The sequence below is a fragment of the Macrotis lagotis genome, chromosome X (genome assembly GCF_037893015.1).
Source record: "Macrotis lagotis isolate mMagLag1 chromosome X, bilby.v1.9.chrom.fasta, whole genome shotgun sequence".
Taxonomy (NCBI): Eukaryota; Metazoa; Chordata; class Mammalia; order Peramelemorphia; family Peramelidae; genus Macrotis; species Macrotis lagotis.
Window position 1 is genome coordinate 382,630,065 of NC_133666.1, and position 27,862 is coordinate 382,657,926.

The following is a 27,862-nucleotide window of genomic DNA, read 5'->3' on the forward strand; positions in this document are numbered from 1 at the left end:
CATAATCTTTTATCATTATATATATTGTCTACATCCCACATTACCATTACACATCTCTATGTTTAATATCAATTATATATGATTTTAGCCAGCTAAACTTTAGTGCATGGGCAGGGCATATCCATCCCCCATGGACTATTTGGTCTGGTGCTGCCATGGCAACTGCAAGAAGGACTAGAAATTCAATAAGCCTAAGAGGTTTTTAGGGATGAATTAATTAAATGTTTGACCAACATAGCAAGCAAATGATATTATAAATATTCAAAGGGTCCTTAAAAAAAAGATTCCCCACCCCTTATTTAGAGGGTGTAGCCTTTAGGGGTGTTTAAATGCATACACCATATTAGTGATGGGAGTCTAAGCACTTATTGTGGGGGTCTCATAAATGAAGTCTTGAGATTCACCTAACATCACTCCTCTGAAATGATTGGTTTGGTAATAAGACCCTGGCATCTCCCAGTGGCATGTGGGGCCACCTCCGCAAAGCCCTTATCACCTCTTCCTCATCCAGAGGAAAATCCTATTAACACTGAAGCAATGGGACAGCTAGGTGGCGCAGTGGGGGCGGCTAGGTGGTGCAGTGGACAGAGCACTGGCCCTGGAGTCAGGAAAACCTGAGTTCAAATTTGGCCTCAGACACTTAATAATTACCTAGCTGTGTGGCCTTGGGCAAGCCACTTAACCCTATTGCCTTGCAAAAAACCTAGGAAAAAAAAAAAGACTGAAGCAAGCTTCACAGTTATTGACTGAGAATGCTAAAAGAATTACCATTCCTCCAAGGGAAAGGACTTATTAAAGCTTAGCACTTTCAGGAGATTGAGAGAGCACTGAATTTCAGATGACTTTGAAAACAATTCTCCTTAGATACAGTGAAAAAGCAGAGGAGGTGGTGGTTGACAGGAAAGACAAAGAAGTAGACTTTGCTCTGTGAGGCAGAGGCTTATTAATCACCCCCCCATCCCATCCCCAGGGGATTCCAGAGGTGGCTAAAAGAGAAAGTGAAAGGGTTATTTCATCAGCATCCCTAGTTAGAACCATCTGAGTTAGGAAGTAACCAAAAAAAGTTGACAACTGGACAAAGAAACAGAGAGCACTACATGGTAAAGAATAGATCCAACAAACAAACAAAAGTCTGATGGCAACAACAGAATACATTGATAATTTTGTGGATCAGTTATGAGTTTCCTCTTAGTACATTTTCTTTGGTCCTATTCTTTAAATGGACATCCCTTTGCATGCAGATATCTCCAACATGATTCCTTCAAAGCTAAACTTTTACCCACTAAATTTGTATTTGTGGGAAAAAATGTGTTTTATATGGGGGTAATGTCATAATATTGCTTTATTTATATTGCTCCATTTAGAAGCAACACAAGTGGGGAAAGGGGATGTAGATTTAAATTCAGGAAGGTCTGAGTTTGAATTCTGCTTCAGATACTTTGGGCTCTGGGCAAGTCAATTAACCTCTCTGTGTCTCAACTCTTCCTTTGCAAAGATGGGGACAAGAATAGCACAGGGAATAATATGTGTAAAGTGTTTTACAAACCTTTAAGATATATTTATGTGTGAGATATGAAATGGAGCATCTAGGTGGCACAGTGGATAGAGTACCAGCCCTGTAGTCAGGAGGACCTGAGTTCAAATGCAGCCTCAGACACTTAATAATTGCCTAGCTGTGTGACCTTCAGCAAGTCACTTAATTCCATTGCCTTAAATAAGCAAAAAATTTTTGAAAAGAAAAAAAGAAAAACATATATGAATCGATATAAAAGTAAAGCAAGAAGAACCCTAACAGCAATATTTAACAAAGATCAACTGTGAAACATAGCTTTTTACAGCAACACAATGATCCAAGACAAGTCCAAAAGACATGATGAAAACTGTTTCAGTCTTAAGGTGAATCTCAAGACCTCCAGAGAAAAAGTCAATGAACTACAAGTTCAGAATGAAGCATATTTTTCCACTTTATTTTTCTAACCTTTTTTTACATCATGACTATTATGTAAATATGCCTTACATGATTTCATATGAATAACAGAGATTGTATAGTTTTCCTCCTCAGTGGGTGGGGGGAGAGGCTAGAGAGAGAAAAGTTTGAACCCAAATTTTGTTAAATATTAAAAATAAATATTTTAATAAGATATACTGATATTTTAGCTAGTATTATTTAATCGAAGTAATAGTTTTTGTTATAATCTGTTTGTTGTTTGGCAAAAAGTAAACTGCCATAATCGAGGTTCCTGAACTTTGATTTAGAAAGGACTGTGACAATCTACCAAATACCTCAAGGCTAGGTATTGCTATATAGAAGGAGGAAAGGGGCATAAAGGGAAGGATCTAGACAACTTGGGGGGCTACACGCTGCATTCAGTGCTCACAAAGTGTGATCCCATGCAAGTCAGATTTCAACATGGAATAAAAATATTTTTTCCACCATGTAGACAGATTATTTTTTCGGTTACAATATAGGTAATGTAATCCTAAACTGGACATCTGTCTTTCTGATCATCTGTGTAAATCCTTCCTTTTACTTTTAAGCTTCTTTAAAAGTTTCAGGTTGTTTCACAAGTTTGAGCTTTTCCATCTATCTTCTCTTCCACATTAGTCCATCTGAATAACCCAGAAATTCTCATTGTCCCCAAGGGAAAAGAGGTGACATTTGGGGAAAGGATTGTGCCAGTGATGATTCCAGGAAAGAAGTCTCAGAAAAAGGTGGGTGGGGGAAAAGTACAATAGTTACCCTCTATGAGGATTCTTAAATTGGATATTTTGTCTTCTTTTTTGTCCATTAGATTATAATCTTCTTGAGTGTGACAATCACTTCAATCTCCTTTATGAATCTAAAGAATTATAGACATGACAGGCTCTTGATATTAGCTGATTAAGAAGCAGTAATTTGGGGATTTGAGGAAATGATTCCATAACTACATTTTTGCCTATCACTTCATTTTTTTCCCTTAAAGAAGTTATTAACAAATAGGGCATTTATTTAATCCTAGTCCCATTTTTATTAGTAGTTGTTTCAAACAGTCACACTCTAGAAGTATATCAAAACTTTCTTTTCCTGGTCTAAGTGAACATCACTCTGCAAAGAAAATGAATTCAGTTTGACTTTCTCCACTATTAGCAGGGTTAGATCTCTCTGTCACATCCATTTAAAATACATGGTCATTTGGAATACAAGGAGTTTATTAATTCTGTTTTCTGGAATGTTATTGATTTTAAATCACATGGGTATGATAGCATCTATTCTATATTAAATCATATAGCCAAACAACTGTGATTTATTTCACCACAAGTTAATCAAACTCACACTGGTACTCTTTTTACCCTGTGATTCCAGAGATTACATTATTCCTGCTGATCATTTGCTATGAATGAGCCATTGTTTCATTTTCTTGCCAACACTAGGAAAGCCAGAACAATTCCATACTGTAAACATTTCCAGAAAGATACTTTGTTATGTATTTTTCTAATTCTTGATATAGTTCTATTAACAATCAACCAAACAGTACATGAAAAATAGCATGAATTACTTGTTTTCTATTTTTTGTTTTTTTCCTCAATGACTTGTTTTTACTTTTAGATACCAATTGTCAATTCTTTAATCCAGTCCTAACATGTCCAGGGCTATATTTTCCTGGAGAGTTGTTACTTAGGAAATTAAAGCAAGTTCCCAGCTAATATAATTTTAATCAAAGATGGCAAGAGATAAACATTTGAATATTAAACCTTGTAGATGCTACTAACCCTCAAAGAGGAACAAAATCAGCTGTGATTGAGCTCACTCCTACCTCCTTTGCAGCCTACATTTGAAGTGTAAAATGTGTTAAAATGCCTGGTGTTGAGGTGGCTAGGTGGCGCAGTGGATAGAGCACCAGCCCTGGAGTCAGGAGTACCTGAGTTCAAATCTGACCTCAGACACTTAATAATTACCTAACTGTGTGGCCTTGGGCAAGCCACTTAACCCCACTGCCTTGCAAAAAAAAAAAAAAAAACCCTAAAAAAAAAATGGCTGGTGTATCCTGTGCTGTAGCAATTAATTCTGTGATTCAAAGCTTTTTTTTTACTTTCTATTTAATAAATATCTATATTACCTAGCTAGCAAGAAAATATAAAAAAAAAAAAACAAGAGTGGATACAAATGAAACTATGTGAAAACACATGCTATAGATCAAAACAAAATTTGGTATGTTAGCTTCCTTTATAAAATTCAAAACCATAATAAAGTTTACTAACCATTTCAGTATAGGGCACAGAAGTAGGGAAAAATATTAAAAAATATTATTCCCCCTGGCAAAATAAACATTTTTCCATGAATGAGAAGCTTAAAATATCTTTGCCATTTCTATAAGAAACATGTTCAGTAAAATAGGGACCCAAAGAAGTATTTCTGAAAGACAAGGTAAACTCCCTTTCACTAAATCAGAAATATGATTGTGCCAGTAACACATCTTTAATTTTTAACATGTTATTCCAATTATTTGTTTTCAAAAAAATGAAAATATCAAATACTTGTGTCCAGAATAAGAATAATGAGATACTTTACCAATAAATTCAATAGATAATAAGCAGGAAACATTTTAACTAGATTTTAAGGGCCAAAATGAACTTTATATTTTCACACTGACCTTAAAAAAGGCATTCACCCACTTGTACAAGGTAGTAAGCTATTTATATTGTAGGAATAAAAGAAGAAATATTTATTTATTTTTTAATTCCCATAATCTCCCAGATAATTAGGTAGATAGAAAGGAAGAATAGCAGGGTAAAAATATAGGTTTCCTATTTTCTTTTGTATTTTTTTTTCTGTGTGCAATGAAAAAAAGAGCAATACAATTGGAGGAGGGAAATAACTAAAATAACTAAAACTAAAATGTTTTGATGCACTAAAAAGAAAAAAAATAGATGAGTGAAATTCTTTGCAAAATCTTGCCAGACAATTATCATACTTCAAGAAGTTTATAATACTTTGTGACTTCCTGAATAATACTGTTTTTTTTAAAAAGCCATCATTTTAGAGCCATCATGTCAATTGTATTTATTTTATTCCAAAGAAATATTTTTTCACCCTTATAATTAGTTGAATTCTAGTTTAAAAGATTTTTTTCCTTAGAAGCAGATTATAAAGAATTTTGTCTTTTTCTTTTTGACCAATAGTAACTGTACTTTTTTTTCTTTTTTGGTTCAGGGTTAATTATACACAAACATACAATTTTTTTGGTGCATGGACCCAGAGTCAATATTTCTCTACCGACACTTAATCAAATTGAGGCTATAGATTACCACCCTCTACTGCACACATCCTCCCCATTCACCAAGGGACATACTTCCCAGTGGCAGATTCAATCAAGCTGGAAATTCTTCCAATTAAAATCTTGTTCTCAGTCACAGTTTCTATTTGATAAATTTGACAGAAAATACATTTAGAAAACATTCAGTCACTGCACAATTTATAATTCTTAAGCCAGTCACTGCAATGTGTTATGTTCTCCACACCCCCCCTCTCTTGTATCCTCCCTAGTTCTCTTCTCTCCATCCATCCTTCCATGCAAAAAACATTCTTCTGAACTGCTCTGATTATCAAAAATTTTAAATTTAATGAGAATCTTTATTCAAGCAATGTCAGTTCTTTCTCTGGAGACAGATCATATGCTTCATCATTATTCCTTTAGGATTGAATTGGATGATTGAATTGTTGAGAATAAGTAAATCATTCATAGTTCTTCATCAAATAACACTGATGTCACTGTGAATAATATTCTGCTGGTTCTGTATACTTCACTTTGTCTCAGTTCATGTAAGTCTTTCCAGGTTTTTCTGAAATCATCCTGCTTATCATTTCTGATAGCGCAATAATATTCCCTCACAATCATATAACACAGCTTGTTTGGTCATTCCCCAATTGATGGACTGCTCCCCTTATTTCTTAAGTAAGGTAGAAAGATTTACACAAGACCACAAGTTAAGAAATTCAGGATTCAAACTTAGGTTCCAAATCAGTATCTTTTCCATTAAAATAAGAACTGATTAAAATAGTTGTATTATGATCATAAAACTAAAAGAAATCTCACATGTATTTCACTACCTCCTTATCTTATAGATCAGGAAACTGTGACCCATTAGGACATTTATGGGTGGGGGGTTCATGTCCATTTAGGAATGTCTACACTGAGGGTAATCAGAGCTCCATTCCTTTCCAATTAATCATTCAACATCATTATATACCAACTATTTCTAGAGCTTCTTTAGTACAGAAATCCTGGAATCCTAGACTTTAAAGTTACACAAGACTTTAAAAGTCATTGAGTATAACTGAGGATGAAAGAAGGAAAACAAAGAATTTTTCTTCGCATGTTTTGGTACTTACTGTTATATTATTTTAGAGCAATTCTAATCTTTTTTTCAGGGGTTTTAGTCTTATGTTTTCCAAATGCAACTATAATTGACTCAAGAATAGAAAAGTGCAAAATAAATCTAATTCTTTTGGCATTCTTCTAAACCCCTAGACTGAGCATATGAGAGAGATTCAAATACTTCAATGGGAAAAGAAAATATTAGAATTATGAGGATCCTTCCTCTTTTGCCTCTCATATTTCTTACTCCATCTTGTTTTGTTTGAGACAAGTCTTCATTTTATTTCTTTCTTTGATGCTCTACAGTCAGATTGAACCCCTCTTCATTCCCCTACAGTGAGAAGACAGTGGCATAAATCAAAGGTATGAGGTTTGTGAACCTATGGAAGACAAAAGAGCTTGACTTGTTCTTAGCTTCCAACTGTGCTGATGGGAGAATCTGAGCAGCAAAAGATCCAAAGAGCTCCAAGTTTAGATGTAAAACTTAAGAAATAGAAAAATATTTACAGCAGCTCTTTTTGTAATGGCAAAGAATTGGAAATTGAGAGAATGTCTATCAATTGGGAAATAGCTGAACAATATTTAGTATATTATTGCAATGGAATACATTTGTGCTATAAGAAATGATGAGCAGGATGCTTTCCAAAAAACTGGAAAGACTTATGTGAACTGATGCAAACTGAAGAGAGCAGAACCAGGAAAACAGTACCTATACAATACTGTAAAACACTGTACAGAATTGAACTATATGTAGATGACCTATGAATGACCTGGCCATTCTCAGGAATACAAAGATTCAAGACAATTCTTAAGGCTTATGAAAACTGCTATCATATCCAAAGAAAGATCTGATAAGAGTCTAAATGAAGATCAAAGCAGTTTTTTATTGTATGTGTGTGTTTTTGTCTGTTTTCTTTTACAGCATAACTAATGTGGAAATTTGTTTTGCATAACTGTACCTGTAAAAAGCATATCAAATTGCTTGTTAGGAGAGGTAGAGAATTTGGAACTCAAAAAATTTTAAATGAATGTTAAAAATGGTTCTTACATGCAATTGGAAAAATAAAATATTAAAAAAAGAAATAGGTTCTTGAGAGAAAGGTATAGATAAAAGAGGAAGGAAAATGAGATATTACCTACCAACTCTCTAGAAGGGAGGTAAAATTATAAAACAATGAACCCCAACTCTGTATCAAATACAGAAAGTAACTGTATAGTATAGTGAAAATAGACAAATGAATTAGAAGTTAGGGCATTCAGAGTTCCAGCCAGGCCATCCTTAAACTACGTTTCTAAACTTAAATCAGTTCCTTTTTCTCCAAAAGCTTCTATTTTGTTGTAGAAATGAAATGTATTATAAAAGTAATAAGAATAAAATAAGGAATTGGAACTTATTAGCAAGTAATTGCTAAGGTTTATTTCTTGGCCCAAAATTCTATGAAACTAAACATGCCATCTCAAATACATGATCAATTTGCACCCAGTCTGGTTTTCTGGGTTAGACTCTGACATGCTCAATGTAGTTTTATGAATGAGAAAAGGCAAATTAATTGTAATTAAACCATAATTAAATTCAGGGATGATAAAACATAGAGTCCAGTATTCTGAGCATAGCCAAAATTCCCACAACTGTACTTAAGCCATGCCATGAAAGTTTTGAATCAATGAAGTTCTGGCATTGAGAATTCTGTATGAAAGTTCACTCTCCACATTACTAATACAAAATTCAAAAAGCTTTTGCATAAAAAGGTGAACATTAACCCCCAAAATAGGACACAATATGTCTATGCAAAGAAAGAAAACAGTTGAAGTTATTTCAGACTCTGAAGACTACTCTAGGATTACTTTAACGATTGTTCCCAACATGTCAATGTGACTAAAAAAGAAAAAAAGATAATAAAGAGCTAACATGTATTTAAAAAAATAAACTACACCAATATCAAAGGTTTCTAAGCTAACAACTAGTGATATAATAAAAATGTTATCCATGAAACATCAACAGCAATTAGCTGAGCAACCAATAAGTAAGATCTTTTTCCTAGTATGAAGTTAACCAAAGATGGAGGGGAATCAAGAGCAAGATCCATAAAAGATTAAATGTTGCCTCTTCAAAAGGACTACCTAGTTAAGTTTGGGGAGTGATATCACAAGGTCATAGTTTTAAGAACTAGAAGGAACCTTTGGGATCATCTAACCCAAAGTCCTTATTTTCCAAATGTGACTCCAAGTTCAACATGCCATCAACCACACAGAATAAATGACAAAGACAAATATATAGTCTCTATAACTCCAAATCCTGAGTTGAAACTTCAGGGCTAATGACTGGTCACAAAATAATTATCTTTTTTTCAAACTCAGTGAAAGTTGAAGACCATCTACCTAGAGAAGTTGTGATTTAAATCAATGGCAGAAAGAAAAGAAAACCTATCCTATCCAAAAAAAAACAAAAACATTTTAATTAAGTTCTTGGGGTAATTAGAAGACATCATTTTCTGGACATTGTTAGCCACATCACACAGGTTTAAATCCAATATGCTATATCAAATGACATGTTTCTTACATAAATTATCAAAGAATTTTAAATAAAAAAAACAACTCCTGGGGCAGCTAGGTGGTGCAATGGATAGAGCACCGGCCCTGAAGTCAGGAGGACCTAAATTCAAATCTGGCCTCAGATGCTTAATAACTACCTAGCTGTGTGACCTTCAACAAGTCACTTAACCCCACTGTCTTGCAAAAAAACAAAAAAAAGTTAAAAGAAAAAAATAAAAATAAAAAACAACTCCCCTCAAAAAAGTTATATAATAATAAAAGTATGTAAAAGACAAAATGGGGAAATATTTTCATTATATTAAATAGGAAATAACTTTCAAAATATAAAATACAAACATTGGTTATCAATTATGTTCATACTTTCTCATTGGGAAATAAGGAAAAATAGTAAAATTAAATAATACTACCACAGAGCTGTTGCGAGTTTAACAGAATAATACTCATGTTACTTTCTAGCAATTAAAGAATTAAAGTTGGGGGCAACTAGGTGGCGCAGTGGATAGCACACCAGCCCTAGAGTCAAGAGTACCCGAGTTCAAATCTAGCCTCAGATGCTTAATAATGACCTAGCTGTATGGCCTTGGGCAAGCCACTTAACCTAATTTGCCTTGTAAAAAATCTAAAAAAAAAAAAAAAAGAATTAAAGTCTTTGGGTTTCTAAGTGTCACTATGGAGCAAAAATTAGAACTGTGCTACAATAAAGAAATTATCATTACCTCACTATGCCATAGGAATTTCCTACTTTAAAACTCCTCTACTATAAAAATGATCATTTTTCTTTATTTCCTGAAAGTGACAAAAATAGGAAAAACATCAGTATGAACATTTCCTACCATAACTATTTCTCTCTTTCCAACCCAAATACTTACAAAATGAATTATATTATCTCACTGACTTCCATTATAAATTCAAACATGTTCCCACAGGAGAAAGAAAAACAAACCCAAAACCTGAATTAAAAGGAGAGGTAAAGACAAATGATCATTTCTGAAACATGATTGGAATATATAAGGATTATTTTAAGGTCTCTTCTGGGACTTATAATTCACTACCAATTCAATTTTCCTTTGCATCACTTTTCTCTGTTTCACTTTCCTCATTCTAGATGTCACCTTTGGTCAGGCACCAAAAAAGCAGGGAATTTTTTCCCTCCCATTTCTACAGATCTCTATCTATACTCATGTGTCCCAGAACTTAGGTGACCACCTTGGTTATTTTTTGTACTTAAAACTATCTAATGGTGCTGGGCTATCATGTTGCACTTCATCAGTAAAAATTGATGTATTCCAAATACAAAATTTCTTAATTTACTGATTTTAAGTATAGCATAAGATAAAATTAGTTGTCCACTCTTTCCTTCCTGAAAATTAAAAATCCCACAGTTATAACAAAATGAACCCTACATGTACTAAATGATAATGCTTATTATTTCCTTCTTTAAATATACCCATTTTGCTCTAAATATTAGTTATAAAAATATTAAAAACTTCGACCAAGCTTTAAAGCTCCTTTTAGAATTATCAGTTTCTACTACAGACCCTGAATGGAAATAAATCATCAATGAAAGACAAACAACATTTTATCTAGCTCTTTAAAGTTTGCAAAGTATTTATATTATTCTCACTTGACTCACAATAATGTGAATTACTAACTATAGTTATTATTACCATCCTGCTTTACAAATGAGTAAACCAAACCTTCAAGTGGTTAAGTGAAGTTGCTTGTGGTACCAAAATATGTATGAGATATTAGATTTGAACTCAAGACTTACTGAATCCAAATAAAACCCTCTAGTCTATGTAACTAACATTGATTATGCCTTCCACAGTCTATGATTTGATCACTCCATCAGCAAAATAGATAACAATTCTTATAAATTATTTTTTCAAAATCTAGAGGAAAATTCTGGCAAGGATGAAAAGGGTTAGCTGTATAACTCATATGTTATGTAAGTCTATGAGACTTCTCAGGGTATTATCTCATACAGGATATAAAACTAGACTACAATATACTTTGTATTATACATGCAGCTTCATTTGAGACTTACAGAAAAAAAATAACAAAATTTCTTTCTTGAGCTTTCTCTAAAATTATTCTCTATTCTAAAAAGCAATAACTCACTCAAAATACAAACAAATGAGTTCTAAATTCCATAATTGGTTTATGATTATCATACAACTTGATTAATATTTCTTAACACAGAGAAAACCTGAGTAACTGAGAGACAGATTCTAGATAGCTGATAGCAGTCAAAACATCCTGAGTCTTGGCTGACTGACAGGAAATTCATACTGAGGGGATCTTAGAAAAAGTGTACTTCATTTTGATCACTTTCTAGGAAAAGGGCACAAAGCCAAACCAGTATATAGATTTGTCCCTGATCACCACCCTAAAAATAAGTAGGTGAATAGAAATTATCTTCTGGGGCACACAGAATACTTACCTCATTTTGGGAGTTGAAGAAAGATTTTTACAAGTTCCAATATTGCATGAGAATCGCAGGTACCTTAATCCAATGCTAAACAGATAATATGAATCATTTTTACTGATACTAAACTAATGGAATTTAGCAACAAGTTATTACCTTTTTCATCTTGGCAATTTGTTACAAACACACCTGCATTTACAAAATGGGGAATGAATATCACCATCAACTATTTGGGAAGGAAATGTCCATACTCTCCATATGGATATTTATGGACAAATATCTCAAAGTTGAATAGACTTTGTAGATAAGAAACTTTCAGTCACCGATAGCTGATTGTTTTAAACCAATAACTTGAGAAACCTGTCCAGATATTATATCATGATATAATACAGTTTTTAGGAATGGGGAAATAGGAAGAAGTAGGTGCTCTGGACAGCAGGACAATGAGGGAAGTAACTGTATTTCCTGAGCTTATCTTTCATTTAAATCTGATATTAATTCCTACAAAAAAATTAAAAATGGGGGGAAGAGGGGAAAGAGGAAATGAGCTGAACAATAATTATTAAGCATTTTATGTATATTGTATATGAGAACTTGTTCAAGGAATTTAGGAACACAAAAAAAATTAAAATGTTCCTCATTCCAAGGAGCTTATAGTCTACTAAAGGAGGTATACATGTTGTACATATAAATGTATACATAACTATTTCCAAAACAAACATGAGATAATTTAGGGGTGCAGATAAACCATTAGCACATGAAGGGAATCAGGAAAGAACTTACATTAAAAAATTCTTTTTAAGCTTTGAAGTAAATTAAAATTGGACATGGGAAACTCTAAAAAAGATGAAATTTAAAAGGAATAAGTATAAATCTTTTACTTGGTTACAAAAAATCAATTGACATGGATAGACAGCAATTATTCTGAGAGGGATTTGAGAGTATCAGTGGAAGATGAACTAAATGAATTATGAGTTTGATATGGGAGCCAAAAAACTAATGCAAAATTGACTGCAAAAGGAAGATCATTCCCTGTAGGAATGAGGAAGTGATAATCCCACTCTACTCCCACTTTGTCAGATTTCATCTAGAGTATTGTATTCAGTTATGGGCACTACAATTAAAGAAAGAAGATGGAAAGATGAAGAATGTCAGAGAAAAACAAAGAGTAATTTTCCAACTTTGTTATACCTCCTGAAACCTCCCATGGTTTCTTCTTTGACCACTAACTCTGCTGAGAACTTGCCTTATATTTCACTGAAAAAAAATTAAGGCCATTAACCAAGACCTCTCTCCTCTATTTCTGCTCATGTCACATCATTCCAGTGCTTTCTACCACCAACTCCTTCTTCACCCATCTGACAGGAAGAGGAGCCCTTTTCTAACCAAAACAAAATCCTCTACCTGCAACAAGTAATCTCATTATATCCTGTCTTTTCCAGTAGACTTCCCCCTCTATAATTCCCATTCTCACTATCTTCAGTTCCTCCCTTTCTACTGCCTGCTTCACCTACTACTCAAAAAATACCTTTGTATCCATTTTCCTCAAAAACTTTATATTTCATCTATCCATCTCTGATATTTATTTTGCCAAAATCTTCCATTTTTCAAGTCCTTGAAAATTAATGTTTCAATTTCCTTTCCTTTCCTTTCATTTCTTAATGCTCTGCATTCTGACTTCCAATCTTATTCTTCAACTGAAACTCCTCTCTACAAAATTGCTAGTGATTTCTTAATTGGCAAATCTAATGACTTTCTGTCAGTTCTCATCCTTTTTGAATTCTCTTGTGATACTCCTAGTCACTGTCTTCTTCTAGATACCCTCTTAGAATTTTCTAGGTTTCCATGATTCTATCACTACTCTGCTTTCAACAGACAGCCCCACCCCCCCCGAAATCTTTCATGGGCCTCTTTTTCTCTTTTTCCTCCATACTTTTTCATTTGGTGATCTCATCAGCTACCATGGATTCAATTATCATCTCTCTGCTGCTGATTCTCAAATCTATTTCTTCTGTCTACATCTCTCTCTCTACCACTCACCATACCAGCATCTTCAATTTTCTATTGGTCATCTTGAATTAGATAGTTTAAATTCAACAAGTCCAAACTGGAACTCTTATCTTCTCCCTAATTATCCTTTCTAAACATTCATAGTTCTGGTGAGCCATCTAAGCTCCCAATCTAGGTATCATCCTTGATTCCTCACTCTCACCACTCTTACCACTTATCTATTGTCTTACTAAGGCCTGTTGATTTTACCTTCATAAAACCTTTTACATCCCCCTTCTTTAGTCTGAAATTGCTACCACCTTGCTTCAGGCTTTATCACCTCATATCTGGACCATTACATTAGCTTGCTGATTGGTTCCTCTGACTTCTCTCCTCCAATTCAGTCCATCTTTCACTCAACTGCCATATTAATCTCCCTAAAGCTTAAATCATAACCCACCACATTTAATAAAATTCAAAGACTCCCTCCCTATTTATCAGCTTCAGGATCAAATATAAAAATTATCTATTTGACATTCAAAGCATTTCATAACCTAGGCTCCTCCTGCCTTCTTATAATATACACACCTCAGGGTATTCTCTGGTGTAGCCTCCTTGCTGTTCCTCCAGTGCATTTTCACTGGCTATTCATCATGTCTGGAACTCTCTCCCTTTTCCAACCTTCTATGGCTTCCTTCAAATTTCGATATAATCTCATCTTTTCTGATCTCTCTTAATACTAGTACCTTTCTCCTATTAATTATTTCTAATTTATCCTGTATATAGTTTAGTTGCACATGGCTGTTTGATATTATTTCTCCCATTAGAATGTGGACTCCATGAGAGCAGAGATTATCCTTTGCCTTTCTTTGTATCCCGAGTGCCTGTCACATGGATATGATTAACAAATGATTACTGACTGACTAACTAAAGGGCCTTGAGTTCATAACGGATAGGCAATGGCTGAAGGGAACTGGCATGTTTAGCCTGGAGAAAAGAAGACTGGGAGTAGAACAGACATGAGGGTTATGTCCAGGTATTGGAAAGGCTTGTCATGGGGAGTGAGAATTGAGCTTGTTTCATTTAGTCCAAGAGATCGGAATCAGAAATAATGAATGGAAATTGCAAAAAAGCAAATTTTGGCTTGATGTCAGGAAATATTTCCTAACAATAAGAGCTTTCCAAAAGTGGCATTGATGTCTCCCAAGAGGTGGTGTTTCTCTTTCCTTAGAGGCCTTTGAGCAAAAGCTACTCAATCACTCATTAAGCATTAGAAATTCCTTTGTGTATGAGTTGAACTAGATGAGGTTGCTTCCAATTGTCAAAATGTTTAATTCTGTGATCCTTCATTCTAAGAGGCAGAGGTAAGAAAGGAGTACATCTCAGATATGGAAGAAAACAGGTGCAAAGGAGATATGGAAGTCTTTTTTAAGAAGCAGAAAAATGACCATTTTGGATCAATTATAAAAAATAATTAAGTGATACACAATAATCCTAGATAGGTACATTTGAGTTAACAGGGAATCACTGGATTTTACAGAGTCTGAGAGTGACATAGTTAGACATGTGCTTTAGGAGTATCATTATGGTAGCTGAGTGGAAAAAGGATGAGAGTATGGAAGAGATTACTACAGTGAAGCTAAGTTGGAAGCTATGGTAAGATCTGATCACAATTAAGTGCCTCACCTTGGTGGTGGACATGTAAGCAAAGCAGACACAAGTAGAAAGACATGCTGTGGAGATAGTCTCAATAAAACTACACCTGTTCCAAGATTCCATTACTTCTTAAAGATATCATAATAGGATTTATAGTGGGAGAGGCTATAATATTAGTATTGAATACATATACCTATATAGAAATATATATATATATATATATATATATATTAAATCATCATATAGAGATAATTATTTTATTTTATTTATTTTAATTTTTAGGGGTTTTTTTAGGTTTTTTTTTTAGGTTTTTGCAAGGCAAATGGGGTTAAGTGGCTTGCCCAAAGCCACACAGCTAGGTAATTATTAAGTGTCTGAGACTGGATTTGAACCCAGGTACTCCTGACTCCAGGGCCGGCGCTTTATCCACTGCGCCAACTAGCTGCCCCATTTTAATTTTTAAAAAATTTTTATTTAAGGCAATGGGGTTAAGTGACTTGCCCAAGGCCACATAGCTAGGTAATTATTAAGTGTCTGTGACTGGATTTGAATTCAGATCCTCCTGACTCCAGGGCTGGTGCTCTATCCACTGTACCACCTAGCTGCCTCTAGAGATGATAATTAATAGGAAGCCAAAGAGAATAGGAAGAATAAGGAAAAAGGATCCAAAAAAAAAGAACCCTGGGACTCAATCACAGATCGGGGATTAGTTAGGAATTATGTGAGAAAGGAGCCTGGGAAAAAGCTGTCAGACAGAGAACTAAAAGAGAAAAGAGTCAGTCTCTCTCTCTCTCTCTCTCTCTCTCTCTCTCTCTCTCTCTCTCTCTCTCTCTCTCAGAGAGAAGAGAGATAGCCAATGCCTAGGAAGAAGGGATAGTATATGTTGTCAAATGTAGAGAGGTTAAGAAAAATAGGAATAAAAAAGATTGAATTTTGTCATTGAGATTATGGGTAACATTAGAGAGAGAAAATTTTCAGCTGAGTGATGAGATTAGATGCCAGATTGCTAGGGATTTAGAAAACAATGAAAGAATTGGAAGTAATAGTTTTTCTATGAGTTTTATTTTGTTTAAAAAGGAATGATATGGGCTGATATCTCAAGAGGATTATGAGGAGAGTCAGATAGCGGAAATCTGGGTGTATTTATAGACAAAGAGAATTAGCCTATTGATATAAATGGAAAATTAGAAAGAGAATAATTATGGGACAGATAGGAAGGGATGGGAATTAAGAAATCCAATGGAACTGTTGGCCTTGGTTAAGAGAACGGATACCTCTTCATCAGATACTAAAATCAGAAAGAAGGGCAGCAGGGAGGTGATGTCAAGGCATTTTAAGATAGAGAGTACAGGAGAAGAGGTAACTTGGAATGAATGGTTGCCACTTTTCTCAATAAAGAAGCAAGGTCTTTTGCTGAAAGTGAATGAAGGTAGGTTGGGAGATTTGAGTAGAGAAGGGAAAAGTATGGAACAGGTGTTATGGGCACTAATGTAAAGAAGCAATTAAAGAAGAATGAGGATCAAAAGCAATACCACATAACAGTACAAGACAATTTCAAATTAGTTTAAAAAAAGTTGTATTGACTGAGTAAGCATGATTGTGTATGTCCAAAAACATGTGAAAAGGAGAAAAGGAAGATGGTAAAAGAAAGAACAGAGTTTGGTTAAATATCAATCAAAGCCAAAAAAAAGGTAGAGAGTTGCAGAAAGGGGTTTGAGGGTAGATATCAGTATTAATATTGAAGCTGGTCAAGATTGGGATTGATGTAAATGAAGTTGGAAGGGAAGAAGACCAGGGAGAATCCAGGAATAGAGTGAATGGAGGTCATTATGAGAATGAAGGACAGATTTAAAAGGAATGAAGCACTGAGAGTGATGGAATGATAAAATAGAGGAATTCCAATGTTCTTGTTCATGATGATAATAGATATTTGGGGTGACAGAGAAATGAAAGGTATGACCATCTCTACATGTGACTGAGGAGGAGATGAAAGAGGAAGTCAGGGGAGTCTAAAAGAATTCAAAACTGGGAGGTTAGGATATTTGAAAGAGCACCAATGTATGTATATGTTGAAATACAGCATTATAGCAGAGAAAGAAAACAATTAGTTTAAGTGCTAGCTATGGTGTTGGGGATAAATATAATAGTGGCTCATATTTATATACCTCCTTGAAATTTACCATTACAAAGTAATTTTCCCATAACTACTCTCTGAGGTAGGCTAAGCAAGAATTATTATCTCCATTTTATAGATATGGAAAGTAAGCTTCAGAGAAATTAATTGCCCATTGTCTTGTATGAGTCAGAGATAGGATTTGAACTCAGATGTTCTAATGTTCCAATTACCTACAAATCCATTTAAAAAATGATATCACTCTTGCTTTTGAGAAGCTTACAAAATATAAACTAGTTATACAGATTAAATGTGATAAGGCAAAGAAGAGATCTAGACAAAATACTTCAAGGAACTTTTGATGAAGAATCCTGTACTGGTTTTCACAAAACATAAAATGAACAGAAGATAAATTTAGTTTTGTAGATCTTATGCAAATGATGATACCATGAACTAGAATTACCTCGTATAAGAAGGGACTGTAATTTGCACTAGTGAAAGGAATACCTACTTCAATGAGATTGCAATGAAAAGAGAAAATAAATTAATGTACTTTGTTGATTTCTAATTTAAGTGTACACATGCACTATGCTTCCTAAACCTAAAGAGATGACCCTGAGTCCTTACAACAACCTTGGGTTGGCAAATATTAATCCCATTTCACAGAAGAAGCAGAAAATTTCAGTAATTTGTCTAAGGTCGTGTAATTAATAGTATTAGAGCCAAAACCAAAAACAAACTGAAGTAATCTTGATAAAAGAATAGGGGAGTCCCTTTTGTACCATGAGATCAGCTGGGGCAGATTGGGGCAGCTAGATAGAGCACTGACCTTGGGGACGGGAGAACCTGAGATCAAATCCAGCCTCTGATATTTGACACTTACTAGCTGTATGATTTTGGGTAAATCACTTAATCCTGATTGGTTCACAATCAGGGCCATCTCTATTCACCCTAATTCTTATCTGGCCATTGGAGTTAGATGACCCTAGACTAGAAGAAAGTGAAGCTGGTGACTTAGACAGCAACTCCTCACTTAAATGACATCACCTCCCTAATGTCATGTCATCTTCAAGAATGAAGGAAAAACATCATCATCATTATCATCATGAGACTGGAACCAAGGAATCCTGGGACCAAATCTATGAAATTTTCAATTTGTACTAACTCTTGCAATGTATTGTATGTACTCAATGTACCTGAATGGGGAACTTACACTAAAGAAAGAAATAATAAATGATAACTTTCCCTGCTTAAAGTTAGTGGCAGTAGTTGTTTCAAAGCAGGAATTTAAATTTTTTTTTTTAAACTTTCTCCTCAAAAGTGGAGAGTGGAAGGAAAATTATTGTATGTGAGTACATGGAATATTTTAAATTCTCAAAGAGTTACATTCCTTAAAGAAAAACTCTATATTGAAGTATTTAATTCCTTCCTATTTTTGTTTATGCATCTCTATCGCTTTTACTTCTTTTGTACAATGAAAACTTAAATTTGCTTATTGAAAATCTTTTAAGGTCATAACAACATACCAATTTATTACCCAGTAGTGTGCCCAAGAGTTCTAGTTAACTGAAATTCATTTTTTCTTTACTCCAACTAAAAAACTACATGTACAAATGTCTGATGACATGAGAATTAATTAAATGCCCAATTTTCAGATAACTCTTTTAAGGAAAATGTGGCTCTTAGAATTCCTTAAAAAGAACTGATTTATAATCTTATCTTGCAAATGCTTAAATACCTTTGAGATTAACAGCATGTTAGGGCACATTTTCCAAATTAATAACCTGAGTGCTCACCAGAAAGCTAAATTACAGGTGCTGATAACCATGAAAAGCTTCTCAGCTAACTAAATATTATTCAATTAAAATGGCTCTGAATTTTCAGACAATCTATTGTTCTCATAAGAAAATCTTATTTATAATTTTACTGTGCTTCCTTAAAACAAATCTTAACAAAGCAACCCATTTGAAAAAGAAAATCTACTGTAAATAAACTAATAAGATAGAGAATTTTTTAAGAAAAGGTTTCACTCTTTCCTTATGCTGTAGCTTAAAATATTATGATAATTCAATTCAGTTCCAATGTTTATTTTTTACTTACCCCATAATCAGTGTCAAACTCCCAGTTTTAAAACTGATAATCATAAATCCAGTTCAAACCAGGCAACTTCCCTGATAGCACACCATGGTATCCAATTGTTACATACACTATGATATCACATTGGATAGACTGGTAACATAGCCAAAAAGAGGATACATAGGAAAATAAAATGAGCTCAAATTAAAAGTGCAGAATAACTCATATCTGCAAAGAGACTGACAAACACCAATATAATTTCAAAGGAAAATTCAAGAAGTGATGCTCATAATCTATCTAGTGTCGTATATTCTCAATTTCATTTCTGCCATTTTTGCTTGCCCACATTGTTTGCATAATTAGAATGAAAAATGTGGGATGTGGAAGCTAAGGATCCTGGTGATACTTCTCTGCTTTAGAATATATCTAGTTAAAATTGACTGAAGATCATAAAGGGTGATACCATGGACACATTAGGGAATCATAGAATAATTTACCTGTCAAAATATGAATAAGGGAAGAATTTTTAAACAAACTGGAGACAAGAGAGCATTATGAGACGTAAAATGGATAACTGTGATTACATTAAATTTAAAATGTTTTACACAAACAAAGCCAATGCAGTCAAGATTAAAAGGAAAGCAGAAAGTTGGGGTGGGGCAGAGGTAGATGGGGTAAGGAGGGGAAAGAATGCAAGTCATGCCCCAATTGATAAATTCAAAGCATATGAACAGGCAGTTTTCAGATGAAGAAATCAAGCCAATCTATAGTCACATGAAAAATGCTGAAAATACTCTAAATCACTATTGATTAGAGAAAAGCAAATTTAAGAAAACTTTGAGGTTCACCTCTCACACCTATCAGATGACTAAGGGTGACAAAAAAAGCAAAATCGCAAATGTTGGAGGGGATGTAGGAAAATTGGAACAATAATGTATTGTTGGTGGAAATGTAAAACAATCCAACCATTCTGGATAGCAATTTGAAACTATGCCCCAAAGGAAATAAAACTGTGCATTCCCTTGATCTAGCATTACCATTTCTAGGTCTTTATTCCAAAGAGATTAAAAAAAGAAAAGTATCTACAGATCTCCTAGTGGTGGCAAAAAAATAGGGCATCGAGGTGGTGCCCATCAACTGGGAAATGGCTGAACAAGTTGTGATAAATGATGGAACATTATGGTGCTTTAAGAAAAGATGAGCAGGACGTGTTCAGAAAAGCCTGGGAAGATTTATATGAACTGATCATACAAAGTGAAGTGAGCCTAAGGGAATATTACACATAGGAACAGGAATAGTATAATGATGACCAACTGTGAAATGCATGGCAATACAATACAGCAATACAATAATCCAAGATAATTTGAAGGATTCATTGATGAAAAATGTTGTCTGCCTCCAGAGAAAGAACTTATAAAATACTGAAACAGAGTATTTTGCACTTTTATTTTTTTCATGATTTGTTCTTTGGTCTGTACTTTCACAATATGACTATATATTCCCATATGTTTGCATGATTGCACATGTATAACCTATATCAAATTGCTTGCCATCTCACCAAGGGGAAGGAGAGGGAAGAAAGAAGAGAATTTGAAACAAAAATCTTTTTAAAACAAATGCTAAAAATTTGCAAATAGTAAAAAAGAAAATATTAGGAACAGTATGAAGGTAGTGATTACATCTGATATAGGAAATTCAAATAACACAATTGAAGAACCCTTTATGCCATGAGATTCAACAAACCCATGCTTGAATCATGAATTATCCTATTTCTTAGACCAACAAAAAAAAACAAACCATATAATTATTTAACTAATTTAATTTAACTCTTGGGTCTAAACTCTGCCTGTATCCCTATGTTCAATCTGGTTCCAAAAGATTAAAAATTTATGAAATAAAGTAACTTCATATAAGAAATACGATCTAACTTCATCAAAAACAAGAAGATTAAAGATGTACTATGATATAACCTTTATCAAGAGGATATAAATGACAAAGAAATAAGAAAATATCATGAATTTAATAAAAAAAACAAACTTTCACAGGATTCCCTGGCAGGGTGAAGGAATCAGTGCTTGCTTAGCTTCTAAGCAACAAATATTGACACGGAGGGGTTTGGGGGCACAAGATCCTCTAATCACTGAAGACAGAGAAGTATAGTAATGCTTTTTATAAAGTTAGTCACAGGGACAAAATTAAAATACAACGTTTTCTAGTTACTCATCAATTAAATAAGAAATTCAATTAATCAGGTCACTTAGTTCCTTAGGCATCCTAGTTAATCAAAGTTTCACTGCATTTGAATTGTATCACTTTCTTACTAAGAAGCTGCCTAATTGAAAAAGAAAGTACTCTGACCAGGAAACCATCACTTGCATCATAATATAACCTGAAGATCACTCTCTAAATCTACATATTTATAAAATTCAAATATGACTAGATAATACAAAATTTAAAAAACCAAGAAAACCATAGAGACTCTGATGTAGAGGAAAGAACACCAGATTTATTTTGTTTCTTACTATTTTACTAGAAGTACTAGTCTCAATTAGTTTCTATGCAGATTCTCCAGGATTTTCAAAGATAAATCATGTCACCTGACAATGGGATAATTCTCTTTGTCAATTTTAATGTCTTCTAATATTTCTCTATTCTTATTCCTACTGCTAGCATTTGTAGAAAGTCAAATAACTGTTTCATTGTTTTATCCCTGTTACTTATTGGAAAACTTTTAGTATTTCTCCATTGCAAATAATGTTATTTTTTTTTTATTTTAGATGACATTTTTAATCATGTTAAAAATTATGCCTAATGGGTATGGGTTTGGTTTTTGGTTGTTGTTGTTATCAATAGCATAAATGGACTTATATTTTGTTAGAGGTTTTTTCTCCATCACTTCTCATCATCATAAGGTTTTAGTTGTTTTTATTTTTAATATGATCATGCTTTTCCTATTGTAGTATAAATTTAGCTCGACTACAATGAACATATATACATATATATGAAACACCATTTTGTAACATACACATACATTTTTATACATCTATTGCAATAGCCTTATTGTTACAATTTCACTTAAAGGTCTTGCATCAATTTCCAGTCATGATATTTGTCTATAGATCTGGGGGATAGAATATGAGCCTCAGAACCCCTACAAGAGTACCGTTCAGGGTGGCTAGGTGGCACAGTGAATAGAGCACCGTGAGTTCAAATCCAACCTCAGACACTTAATAATTACCTAGCTGTGTGGCCTTGGGCAACCCACTTAACACCATCGCCTTGCAAAAAAAACAAAACAAACCCAAAAAAAGAGTACCATTCAATTTCAAGTTAGTTAAAAATTTCTTACAGCGAAAATCAATTACTACAACTTATCCCTGGATAGCCTTTAAAAATGCTGTTATATTATGGGAAAGAGAATTATTATTTCAGATCTGCAAATATAACTGTTATACAAAATAGGAAGTAGAGGTTCACTCAAGAAGTTTACTTCTATCTGAATTGCATTTTTCCTCAAACACTTGCTCACTTGAGCCAATGAAACTAAGTTCACAGATAAAGACATTAGTCCAATCATAGTTCAATCTTACAACTGCCCATTGAACAAGAACCTAGGTCTCTTGGCACTTGTTCTCAAGTATACCTTCCACTCTACCACATTTTCATCATATACTGAAATTCAAAGGAAATACAAAAAAATGATTTTAATCTGTAAAATTCTAATGATTCTTTTGGGGTTAATTTTTAAGACTTGTAGTCGCAGAATATTCTGCTTTCTGTAATGGAAAAATCAATTACTAAAAACAGCTACCAAATAAACATCTCAAAACTAATCCTTAAAGACCCTATTTTGGTTTTTCCATAATGGAGTCAGGTAGAAAATTTCCTCATAACACGCTGTGATTAGATAATTTTCCCTGTAACCTACTGCTATGATTTTATTTTATAAAACAAATATGTTTACTACACACTGAACATAACAGGATATAAAATTAGCAAATATTTCTTGAATGTCAGACTATATTTTCCACAAATTTTGCTGGGAAAAAAAAAAGAGTATCAATGTTTCTCCACTGGGTATTACATCTTTTTTTTTTTTAGGTTTTTGCAAGGCAAATGGAATTACGTGGCTTGCCCAAGGCCACACAGCTAGGTAACTATTAAGTGTCTGAGGCCAGATTTGAATTCGGGTCCTCCTGACTCCAGGGCCGGTGCTCTATCCACTGCGCCACCTGGCTGCCCTATCACTGGTATTACATCTTAAAACTCTCTATTCTGACCAGTATGAGTCATTTAAGAGACTAAGATATATGAAGTTAGTATATAAATCTTTGTACTTAGTTGTTCTGCCTTAAATCATACGTATATCCATGAAAGAAATTTTCCTAATAGAATTGGGAAAAAAAAAAATACTTGAAAATTTTACTTCTAGAAGACTTTTAAAAGAACAGGAATGAAATTAATAAAACTATTGCTAACTTTTTTAAAGCATTATAAGCTTTAGGGGCGCAGTGGATAGAGAACCGGCCCTGGAGTCAGGAGGACCCGAGTTCAAATCTGACCTCCGACACTTAATAGTTACCTAGCTGTGTGGCCTTGGGCAAGCCACTTAACCCCTTGCAAAAAAAAAAAAAAAAAAAAAAGCATTATAAGGTTTGCCACTTATTTGGGCCTTTACTGTAAAGTAAAAGAACTAGACTAGATCATCTCTGGGGTCTCTTCAAGTTCTAAACCCATGGATTCAAAAGATCTATAATCTCTCTATGTAAAATTAAATTTCTTTTTTTCTGTTCTTAAGAAAGATGAAATCTGTAACCCTTCTTTCACTTAAGAGATTTGAAAATTGTCAGAGGAATACATGGATAGTTATTTAAGTCATTTTGCAGGCATGATCATAGGATAAAATTTATTTTTCTGTGGAAAAACAGAGATAAGAAGGTATCAAGAAATTTTTCAAAGTCCACAAAGTAAGACTGGAAATAAATCCACACTTTCTTAAACCCAGTCTGGTATAACTACTATAAAGTACATATTGGACTAGGATGCTAACACTCATGGACTGTACTGGTTAGTAATGATTTCAGCCAACTGTAGAATTTGCGTTAACTTATTTAATTAATAGCTAATCCTGCACAAGGCTTTCTTCCAGTTGTACTTCTCTCCAGTGTGACAAAGGAGGGGAACTGTAGGATTATCCAATGGTGCTAGTCACCCATACTATGTATTTACCATTAAGAAGCTAAGATGTACTCACTCAACCTTTTAGAATGTCTCAGAGTATACAGTTACTCAAATTCCCCCCTCAGTACTTCTAATAAAATTGACTGTTTCAAATAAAACTGCAACTGCTTTTGGAGTTTCCCACTGGTACTATCAAGGAGTCTTGGTTTCAGACTTAGCTGACACCACTGAAACAGTCAGCAGAGCATGAAAGAATTGTTTTGGTTAAAATTCAAACTATAAATTGCTCCAGAGTCCTGCTTGAGAATTCTACTAACACAATATATATGAGAATTGTGTGGGATACGATTTTGGGATATTTTCACAGAATAGAGAGGACCAAAGGAGATAGGAGATGAATATTCTTTATTCTACTCTAGAGACTTTTCATTCCAACCCCAGGGCAGGATGTATAGATGAACTAGATTTATAAATAGGTAGAAAGATAACAATAGACAGTGACAGACAAGAGACAGAAAGAGAGAGAGACAGGGAGAGGGAGAGGGGGAGGGAGGGGGAGAGAGAGAGAGAGAGAGAGAGAGAGAGAGAAACAGAGAGAGAGAGAGAGAGAGAGAGAGAGAGAGAGACAGAGACAGAGACAGAGACAGAGACAGAGACAGAGAAAGGGGAGATTGCTCTCCTCCCCACTAAAAATAGAATTTGAGGCTGAATTTGAGCTGTTTCTCTTTGAGTGAGTAGGGGCTGTGCAAAGTCACTAGCCTCACTTTCTCCTCCAGCATTATCTGGGTCCAGTGATCAGATAAGAATCAGGATGACTGGAGATGGCCTGGCTGTGAGGCAATCAGGGTTAAATGATTTGTTCAAAGTCACACAGCTTGTAAGTGTCCTGAGGCTGAATTTGAACTCAGGTCTTCTTGACTTCAGGACTGGTGCTCTACCCACTGCACCATCTAACCATCCTATGGAGGGAATCAACAGAGGGAAGTGTTATGAAAAATATAAGTAGAAAACTCTGAAGATGATATTTGGCCTGCATCAAACTTATTCGTAAATTCATAAACCTTTTAGATATGTCTTACCTATCCTTCTTTGAATAGCATTTACATCCCACCCAGTGTAACATAATTCTTGCACTTAAATCATTTATTATCCCAATACTTGTAGCATAGGCACTTCCTCAATATAAACAAAAACTTTTTCAATATAAAAGTACCTTACCTAAACCACACCTAATCATACATATATACAATATATTACAGTAATAATTAAAGATGACATTTATTTTATCTGTTTTATAAAATTAAATTAAAATTTTCCCTCTCAGATTCCAACATGTAGATTTTCAAATTGAATTAACCAGTACTCAATTTCTCATTTTTAATAATCTAGAATATTTTAAAAATTTTAAAAATCCTCATAGGACAAAAAGCAAATATTGAACTCTAAATAGGGACAAGGCAATTTCTAGATATATTACTAATTTATGACATAATATGATCAACACAAAAAGCAACACATTTTTCCCTGTAAGACCTCATGTGCTTCTCAGAATTCTTTTATGAATTCCCTAAATTATAATCCTAAATAATCTCTCCCTCAAAACATAACACTCTATTGCTGATATTAGCACCCTAAAGTGCCATTACCATGAAGAGGGTCATACTCCATTGATATTTTGGAACACACAAAAAATGCCTATTTAGATATAAAACTATTAATACTTGTTTCTAATTCAAGTAAGCAAGATCCCTTTAAAAGCAAATATCCTAATCACTCAAAATTTGTTCACACATAAAACATTGATACTTTTATTTATTTTATTTATTTTATCTTTTATTTAACTATCTGATATTGCTGATAATTTGACAACCTCCTCTCTTACCCAAAAATAGACTGAATTATGTACAGTGTCTAAAAGGCAAGAAATGAAGCAGGTAAAATGTTATCATGGTATAGAACTCCTTTTAAAAATTGTTTAAAAATTGTTTTAAAAATTGTTTAAAAAAATAACAAGGTAAGAAGAAAGCATGGGGGTAACTAGGTGGAGCAGTGGATAGACACTGGAGTAAGGACCTGAGTTCAAATTTGACCTCAAACATGTAATAATTACCCAGCTGTATGAACTTGGGGAAGCCACTTAACCCTGTTGCTTTGCAAAAAAAAAAGGAAAGAAAGAAGAAAGCACATAGCAGCTGGTGGGTAAAGTTATTTTAGGACTAAAAAAGATTATGGACAATTCACAAATCAAATAAGCAAATCTGAAAGCAAATATGAAAAAAATGACTCGATATAGTAAAAGTTCATTGAATTGAGCAAACTGAATTTCAGCATAAAAAGTCTGAATCAACAAAGAATTTACATTAAAAATAGAGTTAATCCCTACTTTTTACCAAATTTTATGCCAGGACATAATGTTAAAAATAATTCACCATAAAGTAGACTGCATTTCCCTAGTATAATAATGCTATAACTGGGAATATCTTCCTGAGGAAAGAATTTCCATTAAATAAATTCATAAATAAGAAAAACAAAAAGATATAACACCTATTATTTCTATAACTACTTAAAATAATAAAATTATATTTCAGGTCCTCTAAAATGCCCATAGTTTGTACAACAGATTAGAAGGGCACCAAAGTACCACAAATTGCATTGATAGCATATTTTGAAAACTTTAATGCACTATTAATTAATCCTAAAAGTTATATTAATTATTTAAAAAACCCTTTAATTATGCATAGTTTTTGTCTATCTTCTTAGTAATTAAAAAGGCTTTTGGAAGATGATTTGGATCAACCAAATATCCCCTAAAAGTTGTTCAGGGATGTTTGAACTGATTTTATCATTTTTTTCTACTGACATAGTTTCCTAAAATAAATATTCCTTTGACTTTGGAGCCATGCTCAATACATATCTGTGGATGCTGATGAGCAGATAGTGTTTCTTCCACTGAAAAGTATTTTTCAAAGACTGACCCAACATTTCTGACTTTCACCCCTTTACATTCCCTCAGTTTATTCAACTACAAAAATGTTTATTCAACTACAAAAATTATCAAACCACAGAAAGTTAACCAAAAATAACAATAGTAATATTATTATAATTCATATATACATTTTTGTGTCATAAAGTTTACAAATCAATTTCTTTTAGAAGAAAGTAAATGTCACTTTAAGTCAAGACACTGCTCTTATAATTGATAGTTGGAACCTAAATGCAATGAATGTCTACTTATTTGATTTCAAAATTGTTGTTACTACTTCAAGTCTCTTCTCACCCCAATCCATCCTCCCATATACCTATCAAAGTGAGTTTCCTTAAGCACAGAGTTGACCATGACATGACCCTATTCAACCAATTCCAATGGGGAAGGAGTATTATTATCTCCATTTTAAGATGAATGAACTTAGGTCTCAGATGCAAATAATGATTATTATTATATTGCTAAGTTAGAGTCACAGAAATTTGAACCTAGTTCTCCTGCTTCAAAATTCAGTATTCTCTCCACTA

At 33.7% G+C, this 27,862-nt stretch overlaps 1 protein-coding gene across 13 annotated transcripts in view; it reads right to left on the reverse strand.

The window, feature by feature from the left end:
- Window positions 1–27,862, reverse strand: part of RNF152 (ring finger protein 152) — a 122,015-nt gene that overhangs the window by 30,975 nt on the left and 63,178 nt on the right. For 2 of the 13 annotated variants that reach the window (XM_074202556.1, XM_074202562.1), the window contains exon 1: window positions 1–15,171. This exon is cut by the window's left edge and continues 12,287 nt beyond it. The exons of 10 other annotated variants lie outside the window; for them this stretch is intronic. The gene's annotated coding sequence lies outside the window, so the exon portion shown is untranslated. Of the gene's footprint in view, window positions 25,312–27,862 lie in introns of those variants that run through there. One more of the 13 variants, XR_012471770.1, reaches the window with a different exon arrangement.